Source organism: Diceros bicornis, chromosome 37 (genome assembly GCF_020826845.1).
Source record: "Diceros bicornis minor isolate mBicDic1 chromosome 37, mDicBic1.mat.cur, whole genome shotgun sequence".
NCBI classification, from domain to species: domain Eukaryota; kingdom Metazoa; phylum Chordata; class Mammalia; order Perissodactyla; family Rhinocerotidae; genus Diceros; species Diceros bicornis.
In genome coordinates this window covers 392426-399864 of record NC_080776.1, presented here as the reverse complement: position 1 = coordinate 399864, position 7439 = coordinate 392426, and the positions used below count along the sequence as shown (strand labels likewise).

General features: G+C 34.7%; 1 pseudogene; it reads right to left on the bottom strand.

Annotated features, from left to right (window-relative positions):
• Positions 1–6206: 6206 nt before the first annotated feature.
• On the bottom strand, positions 6207–6970 carry LOC131399289 (olfactory receptor 5M3-like; annotated as a pseudogene).
• Between the last annotated feature and the right edge of the window lie 469 nt (positions 6971–7439).

Sequence of the window (7439 nt, the reverse complement as noted above, 5' to 3'; positions counted from 1 at the left end):
CCTGTATAAACCAATCCTGTGTTCTATACTTCACATTCTGTGCCAGTTGGCTTTTCCAGTGAGAGATGAAACAAATATTATTCCCCATAACTAAAATTATAGAGTTTCAAAGCAAGAAAATATATATTTGCTTCAACTCCCTCATTTTATAAATAAGGAAAACTAGAAACTTAATAACAGGGAAAACAAGGTGTTTATTGAAGTTACCACATGCCAGATACTATGTTAATTTAATTTAATTCTCATAACTACCTCTTGAGGTAATTATTATTATTCCCATTTTACAGAAAGAAAGTTAGAGTCTCAGAGAGGTTCAGACACTTGCTCAAAGTCACACTTTCAATGAATCAAGGCCTAGATTTCTGATTCCAGAGTCTGTACTGGTAATCTTCTCAACCCATTGTCCAACAAGTGACTATTAACAGGGCCGATCAAAATTCTCAATTTCTGACCCAAAAGGAGTCTCATTTCCACTATATGACAGGTATGCATGATATATTCTATCATTGTCTTTATGGTCTCGAGGGAACAAAAATATGTTCTTTGTATAACCAAAAACCTGTGTAGAATTCAGCAATATATGCACTTGATCACCTTAATTGAGTGGCCTGGCAATTTATGTCCACCCCCCAAACTCTTTCCCTCTTCTGGCCTGAACACTGCACTACACTCACACTGGCCCCTCCCTTGCACTTTCTACAAGAGTTTATTCCTGCTTATTAAGACCTGTTTCTCCCTAAATCCATTTTTCTTCCATTGCAATGAAATTTTTATTAGAGGGCCATCAACTACTTTGCTCATGGCCCTGCCCCAGTACCTACAATGATACTGGGCACACGGTAGATGTTCAAGAGATATTCGTTGAATAAAGAAAATAGTTAATGATCATGTTTTCAATAGGTGAACTACACAGGTAGGGGAGACACATATTTAAGTATCACTTAGATACTTCTCAGAATAAGGTGAGAATCTCCAGATTTATAATGAAACCATGTTTTGGAATTGAAGAGTGTTGATTAAGCATGTATGAGTTCTGTGTGAGTTCCTGACAGAATAATTGTGCTACTTAGGGCTAGGATTTTACTCTCTTCAGAAGTCCCAGACCCAGCACCTCAAAGAGTAACTTACAGTTCTCCAAATACAGAATTTAGTACAAGTGCAAATCAATTATTTTTATCCCCTAGAATGTTGTCTTAGGTTTAATTTTTAAGGCCAACCTCTACAAGGCACTAAATAGCCTCATGTGATTACTCTGAGTTTTAAGTTACAAATGTGGTTCTCAATGTAAGAAGCTGTGAGCAGCTATCAAATACTTGCCAAAATTTCTATTGGAAAAGCACAAACAAACCATGATAATACCAAAAAGTTATGAATGAGTACCAGGTTTTTTTAAACAACAAAGAATAGGGCCGACCCTGTGGCTTAGTGGTTAAGTGCGCACTCTGCTACTGGTGGCCCGGTTCAGATCCCGGGCGCGCACCGACGCACGGCTTCTCCAGCCATGCTGGGGCTGCGTCCCACTGCAGCAACTAGAAGGATGCGCAACTGTGACATACATCTATCTACTGGGGCTTTGGGGGAAAAAAAAAGAGGAGGATTGGCAATAGATGTTAGCTCAGAGCCAGTCTTCCTCAGCAAAAAAAGAGGAGGATTAGCACGGATGTTATCTCAGGGCTGATCTTCCTCACACACACACACACACACACAAAACAAAAACTATATCTTTAAATTAATATTAAATTATTAAAACAATAATTTATAAACTAAAATATGTACTTAATTCTTAGGTCTAAGGAGAAAGCAAAACTAAAATTAAATTTAAAACATAGCATAATAGGAGTTATGCATTTCAAAATATATTATGGTTCTGTGTGTGATGACAGATTGTAATTAGTATTTGGGTAGTGAACATGATGTAATCTATGCATAAATAGAATTATAATGATGTACACCTGAAATTTACACAATGTTATAAACCAATGTTACTGAAAAAAAAAAAAAGAAAAAAAATGAACGGTTGATGACAAATTAAAATATATATATATATATTATATGGTTCAAATCTGAAATATAATTGCAAATAGTTATCATTACTAAACAAGAAAAAGAGTAAACTGATCATTTAAGCATTTAACTCCAATCATTTAAATCATTCAGGCATTTAACTCCAAATGTCAAAATAATAAATATAAAGACATTTAAAAAATGATAACCATAACCATAAAAGCAGAAATTGACAACAGAAAACAGTAAAGTTGATTCTAAAATAAAATCAAAGATACAGTCCTTGAAGATCTGTGGTCGGGACATTTAAAACTAGCTAGTATAATCGACAAAAAGAGAAAGTATGAAAACATAGAACATTATGAATTTTATTTCTGACTCATAAAATTTATAAACAGTTATTCCAGATCATGGTAGAGGATTCTATTTAATGCTGTCTTTCAGGATCTGAAGCTGTCAGGTCCTCTGCCCTGGACAATGTGCATTTTACATAGGCACCTTGAGCATCTATATCCAGCTGTCAGATGTTGAAGAAAGGAAAGGGATGCCATCTATATTTTTTAAACACCTCAGTCTAGAAGTTTCATGTATAAATTATACTTGCATTCCACTGGTGAGAACTATTCACACTGTAGTACTTAGATGCAGGAGTGATGGGAATTTGTGGAGGACTACCACTTCCAAACAGCAGCTCTACCTTATGGAGCACGAGATCTATACTGAAAATATTTCCAGAATCAGAGGACCCCTCACCACCTTCACTGCTATACACAGGTCCCAGCAACCATCTCTCTTGCCTGAATTATCTAACTTTCTCCCACCCTAGTGCCTCCATACTCCATTCCAAACTCAGAAACTGAAGTGGCCCTTTGAAAACATGTCACTTCATATTGCTGCTTAGCTTAGAATCTTCCCTCAGCTTCCCATTGTTCTCAGAGTTAAGGCATTCCAATGGCTCACAGGATCTTAGATAATTGGCCACTCGTTAATTTTCTCATTGCCCAGGACTCCAGCCACAAAGGTTTCCAATCTGTACTTGGAACACTCCTTGAGTGCTTGCATTATGAGGCCGTTTCACTGGCTTTTCCATCTGCCTAGAGCACTGCCCATCAAGCACCAGCATGGTTAATCTCTAAACCAGCTTCATGAGGTTTTTGCTCAGCTATCACCTTATCAAAATCTACCTTCACTCTCATGCTTAAGCCAGAGTCTCTCCTTTGCTCTATCCTACAATAATTTTTTTCTACATTTTCGCAGGATCGCTAACATACCACGTGACTTACTTATGTGTTATGATGATTGTTTATGTATGTGTCATGTCACTGCAATATAAGCCTCATGAGATCAAGGATTTCTTTTTCTGTTTTGTTCAATAATAAGTAACTATAACTGTGCCTGGTACATAATAGGCACTCAGCTAATACTTGTTAGATAAATGAGTGAATTAATTAAACAACAGGTAAGAATGCTGAGAAATAGACCAAAGGAAATATAAACAAGTTTATATATAATGTTATTGGCATTTTAAAATTAGTAAGGAAAGAGAGATTATTAAATAAATAATGGTGGTTAATGTTTTACAAAAATTAATATTATATTCTTGCTTCAGACCATATACAAAAATTAATTCTAAATGATTTAAATTAAGTGTAAATATTTTAAACGTGAATGCATTACATGAGCTTTTATGTGAATGGTTATGCAGTCTGTTCATACTAGTTAAAATAACACCAGTGGACATAACAATCGCTTCAATTTTGTTGGCTCACCACAGCAGAAGTTTATTTCTCACTCATAGAGCAGGCAAATGCAGACCTTGGCATGAGACCTTCCTTACAGTGATTCAAGGAGCCAAACTTTTTCCTATGACTCCACAGTATCCCCTGGGGCCTCACAGACTTTTGTTTGGAACTGGTGAACAGACAGAAAAATAAAAGATAAAATAGACAATGAACCAAAAGAGACTTTTATGGCCAGGCTTGGATGCGGTCAACTACACTTCCACTTATAGTTTCTTAGATAGACCTCAGACACTTGGCGACAGAAACCGCAAGGGCAGCTGAGAAATATGTCTAGCTTTTTGTTTGTTTTGTTTTTCACTGAAAAAGAAGAGAGGATCGGATTTGAGGACAGCATAAATCACTCTTCCTCCCTACATTTGGAAAAGGATCTTTGTATCATAACACTAATGAAGACACTGCCAAGACAAAGTTTAGTTGCTCTGACTACACAATCATTAAAAATATAAATATATTTTAAAACATCATAAACTAAATTAGAAGACAATAGCTTTAAACAAAAGATGTGGCATATATAATAGATAGTCCATTGATGTAATTAACAAATATTTAATAAATTCCTACTATGTGCAGAGTTTATGATGCTGGTATTACAGTGATGATCAAGACAGAAATGGTTTCTTCTCTCATGGAACTTAATGTACAGTGAAATAACATTCTTAAAATAGAGAGTTATTAGAAAAACAATTACTTCATTGCAAAAAATATGAATTGTCCAACAGAAAAATAGACAAAACAAAACAAAACAAATTAAAATAGTTCAAATGCCCAAAGAATATGTTATAATGTTTGACTTCACTTGTACTTAGGCATATTTACATTACAATAATGAGGACATTTTCTGACTTTCAAATTGACTAAGTTTTACAATCTATGATCAAGATATAGCTAAATAGAGAAAGGAGTTCTGTTGTTGGTGAAGCAGGCAGGTTGGAGTTATAAACTTAAATGTGGCGGAAGGGGAAATAATATAGTACAAAAAGATAGCATATAATATTGTAGTATGCAATATTATAAATGATACACTCATGTTGGTAATTTTACATAACTAGGAGTTTTGTCATGAGGGAAATTCCTAATTAGAAAGTTCTGGAAAGTACTGATCAAGCTGACTACACAGAAACACACACAAACACAAAGATACAAACACAAATATACATACACATATAGATGTATACATGTGTATGCATATATATATTTATATGCATATATGCATATAAATTAAGGCATAATTTTACATTTCTAGTGAAAAATCTACCCTCATTTTTTAAATGTCCTTATAATATATTGTTAAATAAAAGAAAATAAAGAGAATTTGAATCCGAACAAGGAAGATTAGAGATTTTGTGTATTCGTAATCAAACTCAGATTTTTGTGTCCTGAAATTTTTCTTGTGTTTCAAATAAAAGCATTTTGTTAATGAGGCAGCAATATGGTAAAAAGCCAAAGGATAAGACATCTGTTATATATCAGTGATAATGTGTTAATTTTAAAGTCAAATATGACACATATTACTAGTTACAAATGCATGTGCTAGAATTGCTAAGAGTTCAGCTAAGTTCTGCTATAATCAAACCCCCAAAAATGCTTTAAAAAAAACATAAAGAAAACAACAAAAAAGAAAGAGTAAATATATCTCTACATCTCCCTCAACTTTTCTATAGAGAACTTGTTGAAGTATATTTATGGAAACACATTCTAAATTCCAAAGCAACAATGAGATTGTAGTATCACTTTCTGATAGTCATTGTAAGATAAGACATAAATAATATCTTAAATAGATAACATGGGATTGTAATTGTGTTCACGTATAAATGAAATTTAATTAATTAGTATACATTTGAAAATGTAAACTCATCTAGTATATAGTTATTCTGATTAACATTGTTTAAACAGAGTTTAAAACATATTTTCATAAAATATACCATTGTCAGAGATGTTGTTTCCAATTATAACAGTGACTTATGGTGAAATCATATTCAATTTAACCATTTTAAAACAATAACATATAACTCTGAACCAACACCGATTCTAGGTGAAGAGAACATAACAGTTCTTTTAAAATCAGAATTGAAGGAGTGGACTTGTGAAACACGGAAGAGCCATGAAAAAACTTTCCCAGTTACCAAATAACCTACTGAATTTGACATTGTGTGAAAGGGAAAAGAGTAGATGATATTGTCAACATGTTTTCATCATGTCAGATTTTATAGACCCAGAGAGTCTTGTTTACAATATGCTTGTATTATCTTTATGCCATTATTTCGTTTTTGATTATATATTATTCTTATCTATTCACTGAAAACATAAATAACAAATTTACTCAAAATTATTCAAAAGAAATGGTTAATTTCCACCCTTTCTATTAACTATGAGTCTCATCATACATTTTAATTTTCTATTTTATTTAGTCATAAATGTTCTACTGATTGCTTTACTCAGGGCTCTCTTTATATCTTTGTTCCTGAGACTGTAGATCATGGGATTCAACACAGGAATTTCTGTGGTGTAAAATATAGCCAGAATTTTTCCCTGTTCCACAGACTCTTCAGTTGGACTTCTGAGATACATGAAGAAGAGAGTTCCATAAAATACGGTGACAGCTGTCAAGTAGGATCACGCATGGAGAAGACTTTCTTTCTTCCTTCTGCTGAGGGCATTCTTAGGATGTCAATAATGATAAATATGTAGGAGATGACAATGACTAATAAAGAATACGAGAAGTTGAGACCTGCCAATGTGTGCATAGTGTATTCTTTAATGAAATTTCCCGCACAGGCTGTTTTGATGACAGCTGGGTCTGCACAGTAGAAATGGTTGATCTCAATGTTCCCACAGAAGTGCAAACCATGGGTCTACAATGTGGATATCAAACTAATAAGGAAGCCATATATGTAAGGGAAAGAGATCAACTGAATACAGAAAGTCCTTGACCTTCTGCTGACATAGAGCAGAGGGTTGCCAGTTACCATGTATCTATCAAAGGCCATCACAGCAAGGATGAAGAATTCCGCATGGACAAAGGCAACAAAGAGAAAAACACTGCACTATACACCAGGGTAGGAAATGGTTTTGGTCTCAGATACCAAATTTTCCAACATTTTAGGAGTGACGTTAGAGGAGAACCACACATCTGCAAAAGACAAGTGACTGAGGAAAAAGTGCATGGCTTTGTGTAAGTGTCAGAACATGTCAACATTAAGAGGGATGTGTCAGCATAGTAGAGATGTTTGATAGTGTTGGGTCCACAAAAGGAGAAGCGAGAGGTCTATGTTACCTGCATTGTGCACAGCATAGAACCACAGAGGTAGAGGAAAGTGACCAGGCAGGTGCAAAGTGGCCTGGACATTCTGCTGTTGTAATACAGGGGATTGCAGATTGCCATGTACCTGTCGTAGGCCATGGCACCAAGCATGTAATATTCAGTAAGGAGCAAAGTCACAAAAACAAAACATTGGATCAGACACCCTGTGTAGGAATGCACTCAGTGTAGGCAGCAAGACAAGAAAAGAACAACTAGGCTGCACATACAGCCAAGGAAACATGTTTATTTCTGTAATATTTGTTTATTTATCAGCATATCAACTCCACCATATTTTGCCATTTTCGATGATTAAAACCCCCAACTGATAGGTT